This window comes from Chiloscyllium plagiosum, unplaced genomic scaffold, assembly GCF_037043375.1.
Source record: "Chiloscyllium plagiosum isolate Xiang-an unplaced genomic scaffold, Cpla_swu_hap1 HiC_scaffold_8, whole genome shotgun sequence".
NCBI lineage: Eukaryota > Metazoa > Chordata > Chondrichthyes > Orectolobiformes > Hemiscylliidae > Chiloscyllium > Chiloscyllium plagiosum.
Window position 1 is genome coordinate 3,789,993 of NW_028270146.1, and position 17,545 is coordinate 3,807,537.

The 17,545-nt window shown below is 64.3% G+C and overlaps 1 pseudogene across 1 annotated transcript in view; it reads left to right on the forward strand.

Annotated features, from left to right (window-relative positions):
• Positions 1–219: 219 nt before the first annotated feature.
• LOC122545238 (G patch domain-containing protein 2-like) overlaps positions 220–17,545 on the forward strand; it is a 62,437-nt pseudogene continuing 45,111 nt past the window's right edge. Inside the window, exons 1-2 of the transcript XR_015757806.1 lie at positions 220–903; positions 1,719–1,777. The product of XR_015757806.1 is annotated as a G patch domain-containing protein 2-like (transcript). The remainder of the gene's footprint in view (positions 904–1,718; positions 1,778–17,545) is intronic.

Below are 17,545 nucleotides of genomic sequence, written 5' to 3' on the forward strand. Positions count from 1 at the left end.
CCTCACTCGCCCCCCCCCTCACTCCCCCCTCCCTCACTCGCCCCCTCCCCTCACTCGCCCCTCCCCTCACTTCGCACTCCCCCTCACTCCCCTCTCTCCTTCCCCCCCTATCCCCTCCCCCCCTTCCCCCCCATCCCCTCCGTCTCCCCCCCCCCCCCCAGCCAGTGCTCTGGTGGTTCTCTGTAATGGCTGCTCCCTCCTCTGGTCTTTCCCAGACGCTGTGCTATGGACGAGTTGGCTCATGACTTGGTGTCTGCCCTGGATGAGACGTCTGAGCAGAACCGTCTAGACGAGGAGATCTGGGAGGGGGTCTGGCCTGTGCCCGCGGCAGCAGCAGAGGCGCCAGGCACGGAAGCGGAGGGGTCGGAAACGCCGTTCCAACTCGAACCACTCGCTGGACTACACGCGGTGTTTCAGTGAGGTGTCCGAGTCTAGTCAGGACGAGCTTGGGCTGGCTGCTGCTGCTGCAGCCGACACAGACTCGGACGATGACCGTGCGGTGGTGAAGCAACTCTCCTCCCTCAATGTCACACTTAAGGGCAAGGTCCATAACTGGCACGAGTCAGACTCCTTCACGGAGAATAGCCCCGGCCAGCCACTCCCGGCGACGCAGAAAGGTCAAACGCGTGACCTCGGGGGGCGCAGGGGACGTCAGCGCCACGCTCCAGAAGAAGCTGAAGGTGTCACAAACCTGGGCCAACCTCGCAGTCTCCCGCCGATCCCCCGAAGCCCCCCGGCCAACACAAGAAGCAGCGTTTGTCCAAAGCGGCTGGTGTGGAGTCTGGGCTGAGCCCTGAGGGGCACTCTGTCCAGCACAGCCTCCACCTGGAGGGAGGCCAGCAAGGAGGCTATGGACTGTCAGACCGAGGAACACAAGGCTTCCGACGAGAACATGACTGACAGGTAACAGTGAATGCCCTTCCTGCAGACTGGCCCGATAGCAGTCAGAGCCTCTGTGACTGTCACTCCCCGTTCCAAGGTCAGGGGCTACACAGCCAGCCCAGACAAACCAAGCGTGCGGTTCCACACCAACACTCCATGGCTGTCATGAGGGAATGTGGTACTCTTAAAGGGTCAGTACTGAGGGAGTGCCGCACTGTCACAGGGTTGGTGCTGAGGGAGTGGGCACTGTCCGTGGGTCAGTGCTGAGGGAGTGGGCACTGTCAGAGGGTCGGTGCTGAGGGAGTGGGCACTGTAGGAGGGTCAGTGCTGAAGGAGTGGGCACTGTGGGAGGGTCAGTGCTGAGGGAGTGGGCACTGTGGGAGGGTCAGTGCTGAGGGAGTGGAGCACTGTCGTAGGGTCAGTGCTGAGGGAGTGGGCACTGTCAGAGGGTCGGTGCTGAGGGAGTGGGCACTGTAGGAGGGTCAGTGCTGAAGGAGTGGGCACTGTGGGAGGGTCAGTGCTGAGGGAGTGGGCACTGTGGGAGGGTCAGTGCTGAGGGAGTGGAGCACTGTCGTAGGGTCAGTGCTGAGGGAGTGGAGCACTGTCGGAGGGTCAGTGCTGAGGGAGTGGGTACTGTGGGAGGGGGCAGATGGGTGAGGGAGTGGAGTGCCTGGAATGGTCCATGGTGGGGTTGGGGATCAGTATGGGGGAGGGATGGTTTGGGTGAGGCAGTGGTGATGGGGGTGGGTGATGGGCTGATGGGGGTGCGGCGGTTGCGTCAGTTGCTGACAGCGTTAGCTCAATCCCATTCTCCGTTGTCTCCTCTTGTTTCCCAGTGATGTCAGCAGCATCTGCAGCAGCGACGGGCTCTTCACCAACGATGAAGGACGGCAAGGTACAGACTCTCCATCACACGCGCACACGCACACACTGACACGCATGCTCACACTCAGACACACTCTGTCTGTCTGTCTCTCTCACACGCACACACTGACACGCACGCTCACACTCAGACACACTCTGTCTGTCTGTCTCTCTCACACGCACACACTGACACGCACAGCTCACACTCAGACACACTCTGTCTGTCTGTCTCTCTCACACGCACACCACTGACACGCATGCTCACACTCAGACACACTGTCTGTCTCTCTCACACTCACGCGCGCGCACACTCGCGCTCTCCCACACGCACGCACACACACATGCACTCGCACTCGCGCTCTCCCACACGCACGCACACACACGCACTCTCCCACGCGCGCACACACACACACACTCTCCCACGTGCGCGCACACACACACACACTCGTGCTCTCCCACACGCACGCGCACACACACACTCACGCGCACACACACACTCACACGCACACACACTCGCGCTCTCCCACCACGCGCACACACACTCGCGCTCTCCCACACGCGCACACACACTCGCGCTCTCCCACACACACACTCGCGCTCTCCCACACACACTCGCGCTCTCCCACGCGCACACACACTCGCACTCGTGCTCTCCCACGCGCACACACTCGCACTTGCGCTCTCCCGCACACACACACTAGCACTTGCGCTCTCCCGCACACACACACTCGCACTTGCGCTCTCCCGCCACACACACACACACTCGCACTCGCCCGCACACACACACACGCACTCGCGCTCTCCCACACACACACGCACGCACACGCGCTCTCCCACACCGCACGACACACACACTCGCGCTCTCCCACACGCACGCACACACACACTCGCGCCTCTCCCCACACGCACACACACACTCGCACTCTCCCACACACACGCACACACTCGCACTCGCGCTCTCCCACGCGCACACACACTCGCACTCGCGCTCTCCCACACACACACTCGCACTCGCGCTCTCCCACACACACACTCGCACTCTCCCACACACACACTCGCACTCGCGCTCTCCCACACACACACTCGCACTCTCCCACACACACACTCGCACTCGCGCTCTCCCACACACACACACTCGCACTCTCCCACACACACACACTCGCACTCGCCCACACACACACTCGCACTCGCGCTCTCCCACACACACACACTCGCACTCGCGCTCTCCCACACACACACACTCGCACTCGCGCTCTCCCACACACACACTCGCGCTCTCCCACACACACACTCGCGCTCTCCCACACACACACTCGCACTCGCGCACTCCCACACACACACTCGCGCTCTCCCACACACACACACACACTAGCACTCGCGCTCTCCCACACACACACTCGCACTCGCCCACACACACTCGCGCTCTCCCACACACACACTCGCACTCGCGCTCTCCCACACACACACTCGCACTCGCGCTCTCCCACACACACACTCGCACTCGCGCTCTCCCACACACACACACTCGCACTCGCGCTCTCCCACACACACACTCGCACTCGCGCTCTCCCACACACACACACTCGCACTCGCGCTCTCCCACACACACACACTCGCACTCGCGCTCTCCCACACACACACTCGCACTCGCGCTCTCCCACACACACACTTGCACTCGCGCTCTCCCACACACACACTCGCACTCGCGCTCTCCCACACACATACACTCGCACTCGCGCTCTCCCACACACACACTCGCACTCGCGCTCTCCCACACACACACTCTCGCACTCGCGCTCTCCCAACACACGCACCCACACACACTCGCGCTCTCCCGCACACACACACTAGCACTTGCGCTCTCCCGCACACACACACTCGCACTTGCGCTCTCCCGCACACACACACACACTCGCACTCGCCCGCACACACACACACGCACTCGCGCTCTCCCACACACACACGCACGCACACGCGCTCTCCCACACGCACGCACACACACACTCGCGCTCTCCCACACGCACGCACACACACACTCGCGCTCTCCCACACGCACACACACACTCGCACTCTCCCACACACACGCACACACTCGCACTCGCGCTCTCCCACGCGCACACACACTCGCACTCGCGCTCTCCCACACACACACTCGCACTCGCGCTCTCCCACACACACACTCGCACTCTCCCACACACACACTCGCACTCGCGCTCTCCCACACACACACTCGCACTCTCCCACACACACACTCGCACTCGCGCTCTCCCACACACACACACTCGCACTCTCCCACACACACACACTCGCACTCGCCCACACACACACTCGCACTCGCGCTCTCCCACACACACACACTCGCACTCGCGCTCTCCCACACACACACACTCGCACTCGCGCTCTCCCACACACACACTCGCGCTCTCCCACACACACACTCGCGCTCTCCCACACACACACTCGCACTCGCGCACTCCCACACACACACTCGCGCTCTCCCACACACACACACACACTAGCACTCGCGCTCTCCCACACACACACTCGCACTCGCCCACACACACTCGCACTCGCGCTCTCCCACAAACACACTCGCACTCGCGCTCTCCCACACACACACTCGCACTCGCGCTCTCCCACACACACACTCGCACTCGCGCTCTCCCACACACACACACTCGCACTCGCGCTCTCCCACACACACACTCGCACTCGCGCTCTCCCACACACACACACTCGCACTCGCGCTCTCCCACACACACACACTCGCACTCGCGCTCTCCCACACACACACTCGCACTCGCGCTCTCCCACACACACACTCGCACTCGCGCTCTCCCACACACATACACTCGCACTCGCGCTCTCCCACACACACACTCGCACTCGCGCTCTCCCACACACACACTCTCGCACTCGCGCTCTCCCAACACACGCACCCACACACACTCGCGCTCTCCCGCACACACACACTCGCACTTGCGCTCTCCCGCACACACACACTCGCACTTGCGCTCTCCCGCACACACACACACACTCGCACTCGCCCGCACACACACACACGCACTCGCGCTCTCCCACACACACACGCACGCACACGCGCTCTCCCACACGCACGCACACACACACTCGCGCTCTCCCACACGCACGCACACACACACTCGCGCTCTCCCACACGCACACACACACTCGCACTCTCCCACACACACGCACACACTCGCACTCGCGCTCTCCCACGCGCACACACACTCGCACTCGCGCTCTCCCACACACACACTCGCACTCGCGCTCTCCCACACACACACTCGCACTCTCCCACACACACACTCGCACTCGCGCTCTCCCACACACACACTCGCACTCTCCCACACACACACTCGCACTCGCGCTCTCCCACACACACACACTCGCACTCTCCCACACACACACACTCGCACTCGCCCACACACACACTCGCACTCGCGCTCTCCCACACACACACACTCGCACTCGCGCTCTCCCACACACACACACTCGCACTCGCGCTCTCCCACACACACACTCGCGCTCTCCCACACACACACTCGCGCTCTCCCACACACACACTCGCACTCGCGCACTCCCACACACACACTCGCGCTCTCCCACACACACACACACACTAGCACTCGCGCTCTCCCACACACACACTCGCACTCGCCCACACACACTCGCACTCGCGCTCTCCCACAAACACACTCGCACTCGCGCTCTCCCACACACACACTCGCACTCGCGCTCTCCCACACACACACTCGCACTCGCGCTCTCCCACACACACACACTCGCACTCGCGCTCTCCCACACACACACTCGCACTCGCGCTCTCCCACACACACACACTCGCACTCGCGCTCTCCCACACACACACACTCGCACTCGCGCTCTCCCACACACACACTCGCACTCGCGCTCTCCCACACACACACTCGCACTCGCGCTCTCCCACACACACACTCGCACTCGCGCTCTCCCACACACATACACTCGCACTCGCGCTCTCCCACACACACACTCGCACTCGCGCTCTCCCACACACACACTCTCGCACTCGCGCTCTCCCAACACACGCACCCACACACACTCGCGCTCTCCCACACACACGCACACACTCGCGCTCTCCCACACGCACGCACACACTCGCGCTCTCCCACACACACGCACACACTCGCGCTCTCCCACACACACACTTGCACTCGCGCTCTCCCACACACGCACTCGCGCTCTCCCACACACACACTCGCACTCTCCCACACACACACTCGCACTCTCCCACACACACACTCGCACTCGTGCTCTCCCACACACACACACTCGCACTCGCGCTCTCCCACACACACACTCGCGCTCTCCCACACACTCGCACTCGCGCTCTCCCACACACACGCACCCACACACACACGCGCTCCCCCACACACGCACGCGCTCCCCCACACACGCACACACACACACACACCCACACACACCTGCACACACGCGCACACACACACACACACCCACACACACACGCGCTCTCCCACACACACACACGCTCTCCCACACACCCACACACACACACCCACACACACACGCGCTCTCCCACACACACACACACACACCCACACACACACGCGCTCTCCCACACACACACACGCTCTCCCACACACCCACACACACACACACGCGCTCTCCCACACACACGCTCTCTCCCACACACACGCTCTCTCCCACACACACGCTCTCTCCCACACACACGCTCTCCCACACACACGCGCTCTCCCACACACACGCACCCACACACACCCACACACACACGCGCGCTCTCCCACACACACACACGCACCCACACACACACGCACCCACACACACACGCACCCACACACACACGCGCTCTCCCACACACGCGCTCTCCCACACACGCGCTCTCCCACACACGCGCTCTCCCACACACGCGCTCTCCCACACACGCGCTCTCCCACACACACGCTCTCCCACACACGCGCTCTCCCACACACGCGCTCTCCCACACACGCGCTCTCCCACACACGCGCTCTCCCACACACGCGCTCTCCCACACACGCGCTCTCCCACACACGCGCTCTCCCACACACGCGCTCTCCCACACACGCGCTCTCCCACACACGCGCTCTTCCACACACGCGCTCTCCCACACACGCGCTCTCCCACACACGCGCTCTCCCACACACGCGCTCTCCCACACACGCGCTCTCCCACACACGCGCTCTCCCACACACGCGCTCTCCCACACACGCGCTCTCCCACACACACGCTCTCCCACACACACGCTCTCCCACACACACACGCTCTCCCACACACACACGCTCTCCCACACACACACGCTCTCCCACACACACACGCTCTCCCACACACACACGCTCTCCCACACACACACGCTCTCCCACACACACACGCTCTCCCACACACACACACGCTCTCCCACACACACACACGCTCTCCCACACACACACACGCTCTCCCACACACACACACGCTCTCCCACACACACACACGCTCTCCCACACACACACACGCTCTCCCACACACACACACGCTCTCCCACACACACACGCTCTCCCACACACACGCTCTCCCACACACACGCTCTCCCACACACACGCTCTCCCACACACACGCTCTCCCACACACACGCTCTCCCACACACACGCTCTCCCACACACACGCTCTCCCACACACACGCTCTCCCACACACACGCTCTCCCACACACACGCTCTCCCACACACACGCTCTCCCACACACACACGCTCTCCCACACACACACGCTCTCCCACACACACACGCTCTCCCACACACACACGCTCTCCCACACACACACGCTCTCCCACACACACACGCTCTCCCACACACACACGCTCTCCCACACACACACGCTCTCCCACACACACACACGCTCTCCCACACACACACGCGCTCTCCCACACACACACACGCTCTCCCACACACACCCACGCTCTCCCACACACACACACGCTCTCCCACACACACACACACCCACACACACGCTCTCCCACACACACACACGCTCTCCCACACACACCCACGCTCTCCCACACACACACACGCTCTCCCACACACACACACACACACACACACACACACACGCTCTCCCACACACACACACTCGCACTCGTGCTCTCCCACACACACGCGCTCTCCCACACACGCGCGCTCTCCCACACACGCGCGCTCTCCCACACACGCGCGCTCTCCCACACACGCGCGCTCTCCCACACACGCGCGCTCTCCCACACACGCGCGCTCTCCCACACACGCGCTCTCCCACACACGCGCTCTCCCACACACGCGCTCTCCCACACACGCGCTCTCCCACACACGCGCTCTCCCACACACGCGCTCTCCCACACACGCGCTCTCCCACACACGCGCTCTCCCACACACGCGCTCTCCCACACACGCGCTCTCCCACACACGCGCTCTCCCACACACGCGCTCTCCCACACACGCGCTCTCCCACACACGCGCTCTCCCACACACGCGCTCTCCCACACACGCGCTCTCCCACACACGCGCTCTCCCACACACGCGCTCTCCCACACACGCGCTCTCCCACACACGCGCTCTCCCACACACGCGCTCTCCCACACACGCGCTCTCCCACACACGCGCTCTCCCACACACACACGCGCTCTCCCACACACACACGCGCTCTCCCACACACACACACGCGCTCTCCCACACACACACGCGCTCTCCCACACACACACGCGCGCTCTCCCACACACACACGCGCGCTCTCCCACACACACACGCGCTCTCCCACACACACACGCGCTCTCCCACACACACACGCGCTCTCCCACACACGCGCTCTCCCACACACGCGCTCTCCCACACACGCGCTCTCCCACACACGCGCTCTCCCACACACGCGCTCTCCCACACACGCGCTCTCCCACACACGCGCTCTCCCACACACGCGCTCTCCCACACACGCGCTCTCCCACACACGCGCTCTCCCACACACGCGCTCTCCCACACACGCGCTCTCCCACACACGCGCTCTCCCACACACGCGCTCTCCCACACACGCGCTCTCCCACACACGCGCTCTCCCACACACGCGCTCTCCCACACACGCGCTCTCCCACACACGCGCTCTCCCACTCACGCGCTCTCCCACACACGCGCTCTCCCACACACACACGCGCTCTCCCACACACACACGCGCTCTCCCACACACACACACGCGCTCTCCCACACACACACGCGCTCTCCCACACACACACGCGCTCTCCCACACACACACGCGCTCTCCCACACACACACGCGCTCTCCCACACACACACGCGCTCTCCCACACACACACGCGCTCTCCCACACACACACGCGCTCTCCCAATACACACACGCGCTCTCCCACACACACACGCGCTCTCCCACACACACACGCGCTCTCCCACACACACACGCGCTCTCCCACACACACACATGCGCTCTCCCACACACACACATGCGCTCTCCCACACACACACACGCGCTCTCCCACACACACACACGCGCTCTCCCACACACACACGCGCTCTCCCACACACACACGCGCTCTCCCACACACACACGCGCTCTCCCACACACACACGCGCGCTCCCACACACACGCGCTCTCCCACACGCGCGCTCCCACACACACACGCGCTCTCCCACACGCGCTCTCCCACACACACACGCGCTCTCCCACACGCGCTCTCCCACACACACGCACCCACACACACACGCGCTCTCCCACACACACACACACACGCGCTCTCCCACACACGCGCTCTCCCACACTCACGCACCCACACACGCGCTCTCCCACACACACGCACCCACACACACACACACACGCTCTCCCACACACACACACACACACACGCGCCCGCGCTCTCCCACACACACACTCGCGCTCTCCCACACACACGCACCCACACACACGCGCTCTCCCACACACACGCACCCACACACACACGCGCTCTCCCACGCACGCGCTCTCCCACACACGCGCTCTCCCACACACACGCACCCACACACACACACCCACACACACGCGCTCTCCCACACACACACACACACACGCGCGCGCTCTCCCACACACGCGCTCTCCCACACACACGCACCCACACACGCGCTCTCCCACACACACGCTCTCACACACACACACACACGCGCTCTCCCACACACACACACACACACGCGCTCTCCCACACACACACACTCGCGCTCTCCCACACACACACTCGCACTCGCGCTCTCCCACACACACGCGCTCTCCCACACACACGCGCTCTCCCACACACACGCGCTCTCCCACACACACGCGCTCTCCCACACACACGCGCTCTCCCACACACACGCGCTCTCCCACACACACGCGCTCTCCCACACACACGCGCTCTCCCACACACACGTGCTCTCCCACACACACGCGCTCTCCCACACACACGCGCTCTCCCACACACACGCGCTCTCCCACACACGCGCTCTCCCACACACGCGCTCTCCCACACACGCGCTCTCCCACACACGCGCTCTCCCACACACGCACCCACACACACGCGCTCTCCCACACGCACGCGCTCTCCCACGCACGCGCTCTCCCACACACGCGCTCTCCCACACACACGCACCCACACACACACACCCACACACACACGCGCTCTCCCACACACACACACACACACACACGCGCTCTCCCACACACACGCACCCACACACGCGCTCTCCCACACACACGCTCTCTCACACACACACACACACGCGCTCTCCCACACACACACACACGCGCTGTCCCACACACACACACTCGCGCTCTCCCACACACACACTCACACACGCGCTCTCCCACACACACACTCACACACGCGCTCTCCCACACACACGCGCTCTCCCACACACACGCGCTCTCCCACACACACGCGCTCTCCCACACACACGCGCTCTCCCACACACACGCGCTCTCCCACACACACGCGCTCTCCCACACACACGCGCTCTCCCACACACACGCGCTCTCCCACACACACGCGCTCTCCCACACACACGCGCTCTCCCACACACACGCGCTCTCCCACACACACGCTCTCCCACACACGCGCTCTCCCACACACGCGCTCTCCCACACACGCGCTCTCCCACACACGCGCTCTCCCACACACACGCACCCACACACACACACCCACACACACACGCGCTCTCCCACACACACACACACACACACACGCGCTCTCCCACACACACGCACCCACACACGCGCTCTCCCACACACGCGCTCTCCCACACACACGCGCTCTCCCACACACACGCGCTCTCCCACACACACGCGCTCTCCCACACACACGCGCTCTCCCACACACACGCGCTCTCCCACACACACGCGCTCTCCCACACACACGCGCTCTCCCACACACACGCGCTCTCCCACACACACGCGCTCTCCCACACACACGCGCTCTCCCACACACACGCGCTCTCCCACACACACGCGCTCTCCCACACACACGCGCTCTCCCACACACACGCGCTCTCCCACACACACGCGCTCTCCCACACACACGCGCTCTCTCCCACACACACGCGCTCTCCCACACACGCGCTCTCCCACACACGCGCTCTCCCACACACGCGCTCTCCCACACACGCGCTCTCCCACACACGCGCTCTCCCACACACGCGCTCACCCACACACACACACCCACACACACACACCCACACACACACGCGCTCTCCCACACACACACACACACACACACGCGCTCTCCCACACACACGCACCCACACACGCGCTCTCCCACCCACACACGCGCTCTCCCACACACACACACGCTCTCCCACACACACACACGCTCTCCCACACACACACACGCGCTCTCCCACACACACACACACACTCGCGCTCTCCCACACACACACACTCGCACTCGCGCTCTCCCACACACACACTCGCACTCGCGCTCTCCCACACACACGCACCCACACACACACGCGCTCTCCCACACACACGCACCCACACACGCGCTCTCCCACACACGTGCTCTCCCACACACGTGCTCTCCCACACACGCGCTCTCCCACACACGCGCTCTCCCACACACGCGCTCTCCCACACACGCGCTCTCCCACACACGCGCTCTCCCACACACGCGCTCTCCCACACACGCGCTCTCCCACACACGCGCTCTCCCACACCCACGCACCCCCACACACACGCGCTCTCCCACACACACGCACCCACACACACACGCGCTCTCCCACACACACGCACCCACACACACGCGCTCTCCCACACACACGCACCCACACACACACGCGCTCTCCCACACACACGCACCCACACACACACGCGCTCTCCCACACACACGCGCTCTCCCACACACACGCACCCACACACACACGCGCTCTCCCACACACACGCATCCACACACACGTGCTCTCCCACACACGCGCTCTCCCACACGCACGCACCCACACACACACGCGCTCTCCCACACGCACGCACCCACATGCGCTCTCCCACACGCACGCACCCACACACACACGCGCTCTCCCACACGCACGCACCCACACACACACGCGCTCTCCCACACGCACGCACCCACACACACACACACACGCGCTCTCCCACACGCACGCACCCACACACACACGCGCTCTCCCACACACACGCACCCACACACACACACACACACGCGCTCTCCCACACACGCGCTCTCCCACACACGCGCTCTCCCACACACGCGCTCTCCCACACACGCGCTCTCCCACACACGCGCTCTCCCACACACGCGCTCTCCCACACACGCGCTCTCCCACACACGCGCTCTCCCACACACGCGCTCTCCCACACACGCGCTCTCCCACACACGCGCTCTCCCACACACACGCACCCACACACACACACGCGCTCTCCCACACACACGCACCCACACACACACGCTCTCCCACACACGCTCTCCCACACACACGCACCCACACACACACACGTGCTCTCCCACACACACGCACCCACACACACACGCGCTCTCCCACACACACACGCACCCACACACGCACGTGCTCTCCCACACACACGCACCCACACACACACACGCGCTCTCCCACACACACGCACCCACACACACTCGCGCTCTCCCACACACACGCACCCACACACACACGCACCCACACACACTCGCGCTCTCCCACACACACGCACCCACACACACACGCACCCACACACACACACGCTCTCCCACACACCCACACACACACACCCACACACACACGCGCTCTCCCACACACACACACACACACCCACACACACACGCGCTCTCCCACACACACACACGCTCTCCCACACACCCACACACACACACACGCGCTCTCCCACACACACGCTCTCTCCCACACACACGCTCTCTCCCACACACACGCTCTCTCCCACACACACGCTCTCCCACACACACGCGCTCTCCCACACACACGCACCCACACACACCCACACACACACGCGCGCTCTCCCACACACACACACGCACCCACACACACACGCACCCACACACACACGCACCCACACACACACGCACCCACACACACACGCGCTCTCCCACACACGCGCTCTCCCACACACGCGCTCTCCCACACACGCGCTCTCCCACACACGCGCTCTCCCACACACGCGCTCTCCCACACACACGCTCTCCCACACACGCGCTCTCCCACACACGCGCTCTCCCACACACGCGCTCTCCCACACACGCGCTCTCCCACACACGCGCTCTCCCACACACGCGCTCTCCCACACACGCGCTCTCCCACACACGCGCTCTCCCACACACGCGCTCTCCCACACACGCGCTCTCCCACACACGCGCTCTCCCACACACGCGCTCTCCCACACACGCGCTCTCCCACACACGCGCTCTCCCACACCCGCGCTCTCCCACACCCGCGCTCTCCCACACACACGCTCTCACACACACACGCTCTCCCACACACACACGCTCTCCCACACACACACGCTCTCCCACACACACACGCTCTCCCACACACACACGCTCTCCCACACACACACGCTCTCCCACACACACACGCTCTCCCACACACACACACGCTCTCCCACACACACACACGCTCTCCCACACACACACACGCTCTCCCACACACACACACGCTCTCCCACACACACACACGCTCTCCCACACACACACACGCTCTCCCACACACACACACGCTCTCCCACACACACACACGCTCTCCCACACACACACACGCTCTCCCACACACACACGCTCTCCCACACACACACGCTCTCCCACACACACACGCTCTCCCACACACACGCTCTCCCACACACACGCTCTCCCACACACACGCTCTCCCACACACACGCTCTCCCACACACACGCTCTCCCACACACACGCTCTCCCACACACACGCTCTCCCCACACACACGCTCTCCCACACACACACGCTCTCCCACACACACACGCTCTCCCACACACACACGCTCTCCCACACACACACGCTCTCCCACACACACACGCTCTCCACACACAAGCTCTCCCACACACGCTCTCCCACACACAACACGCTCTCCCACACACACACACGCTCTCCCACACACACACACGCTCTCCCACACACACACGCGCTCTCCCACACACACACACGCTCTCCTCACACACACCCACGCTCTCCCACACACACACACGCGCTCTCCCACACACACACGCGCTCTCCCCACACACACACGCGCTCTTCCCACACACACACACGCTCTCTCCACACACACCACGCTCTCCCACACACACACACGCTCACGCTCACGCTCTCCCACACACACACACGCTCTCCCACACACACACACACACACACACACACACACACGCTCTCCCACACACACACACTCGCACTCGTGCTCTCCCACACACACGCGCTCTCCCACACACGCGCGCTCTCCCACACACGCGCGCTCTCCCACACACGCGCGCTCTCCCACACACGCGCGCTCTCCCACACACGCGCGCTCTCCCACACACGCGCTCTCCCACACACGCGCTCTCCCACACACGCGCTCTCCCACACACGCGCTCTCCCACACACGCGCTCTCCCACACACGCGCTCTCCCACACACGCGCTCTCCCACACACGCGCTCTCCCACACACGCGCTCTCCCACACACGCGCTCTCCCACACACGCGCTCTCCCACACACGCGCTCTCCCACACACGCGCTCTCCCACACACGCGCTCTCCCACACACGCGCTCTCCCACACACGCGCTCTCCCACACACGCGCTCTCCCACACACGCGCTCTCCCACACACGCGCTCTCCCACACACGCGCTCTCCCACACACGCGCTCTCCCACACACACACGCGCTCTCCCACACACACACGCGCTCTCCCACACACACACACGCGCTCTCCCACACACACACGCGCTCTCCCACACACACACGCGCTCTCCCACACACACACGCGCTCTCCCACACACACACGCGCTCTCCCACACACACACGCGCTCTCCCAATACACACACGCGCTCTCCCACACACACACGCGCTCTCCCACACACACACGCGCTCTCCCACACACACACGCGCTCTCCCACACACACACATGCGCTCTCCCACACACACACATGCGCTCTCCCACACACACACACGCGCTCTCCCACACACACACGCGCTCTCCCACACACACACGCGCTCTCCCACACACACACGCGCTCTCCCACACACACACGCGCTCTCCCACACACACACGCGCTCTCCCACACACACACGCGCTCTCCCACACACACACGCGCTCTCCCACACACACACGCGCTCTCCCACACACACACGCGCTCTCCCACACACACACGCGCTCTCCCACACACACACGCGCGCTCCCACACACACACACGCGCGCTCCCACACACACGCGCTCTCCCACACGCGCGCTCCCACACACACACGCGCTCTCCCACACGCGCTCTCCCACACACACACGCGCTCTCCCACACGCGCTCTCACACACACACGCGCTCTCCCACACACACACACACACGCGCTCTCCCACACACGCGCTCTCCCACACTCACGCACCCACACACGCGCTCTCCCACACACACGCACCCACACACACACACACGCTCTCCCACACACACACACACACACACGCGCCCGCGCTCTCCCACACACACACTCGCGCTCTCCCACACACACGCACCCACACACACGCGCTCTCCCACACACACGCACCCACACACACACGCGCTCTCCCACGCACGCGCTCTCCCACACACGCGCTCTCCCACACACACGCACCCACACACACACACCCACACACACGCGCTCTCCCACACACACACACACACACGCGCGCGCTCTCCCACACACGCGCTCTCCCACACACACGCACCCACACACGCGCTCTCCCACACACACGCTCTCACACACACACACACACGCGCTCTCCCACACACACACACACACACGCGCTCTCCCACACACACACACTCGCGCTCTCCCACACACACACTCGCACTCGCGCTCTCCCACACACACGCGCTCTCCCACACACACGCGCTCTCCCACACACACGCGCTCTCCCACACACACGCGCTCTCCCACACACACGCGCTCTCCCACACACACGCGCTCTCCCACACACACGCGCTCTCCCACACACACGTGCTCTCCCACACACACGCGCTCTCCCACACACACGCGCTCTCCCACACACACGCGCTCTCCCACACACGCGCTCTCCCACACACGCGCTCTCCCACACACGCGCTCTCCCACACACGCGCTCTCCCACACACGCACCCACACACACGCGCTCTCCCACACACACGCACCCACACACGCACGCGCTCTCCCACGCACGCGCTCTCCCACACACGCGCTCTCCCACACACGCGCTCTCCCACACACACGCACCCACACACACACACCCACACACACACGCGCTCTCCCACACACACACACACACACACACGCGCTCTCCCACACACACGCACCCACACACGCGCTCTCCCACACACACGCTCTCTCACACACACACACACACGCGCTCTCCCACACACACACACACGCGCTGTCCCACACACACACACTCGCGCTCTCCCACACACACACTCACACACGCGCTCTCCCACACACACACTCACACACGCGCTCTCCCACACACACGCGCTCTCCCACACACACGCGCTCTCCCACACACACGCGCTCTCCCACACACACGCGCTCTCCCACACACACGCGCTCTCCCACACACACGCGCTCTCCCACACACACGCGCTCTCCCACACACACGCGCTCTCCCACACACACGCGCTCTCCCACACACACGCGCTCTCCCACACACACGCGCTCTCCCACACACACGCGCTCTCCCACACACACGCGCTCTCCCACACACACGCGCTCTCCCACACACACGCGCTCTCCCACACACGCGCTCTCCCACACACGCGCTCTCCCACACACGCGCTCTCCCACACACGCGCTCTCCCACACACACGCACCCACACACACACACCCACACACACACGCGCTCTCCCACACACACACACACACACACACGCGCTCTCCCACACACACGCACCCACACACGCGCTCTCCCACACACACGCACCCACACACGCGCTCTCCCACACACACGCGCTCTCCCACACACACGCGCTCTCCCACACACACGCGCTCTCCCACACACACGCGCTCTCCCACACACACGCGCTCTCCCACACACACGCGCTCTCCCACACACACGCGCTCTCCCACACACACGCGCT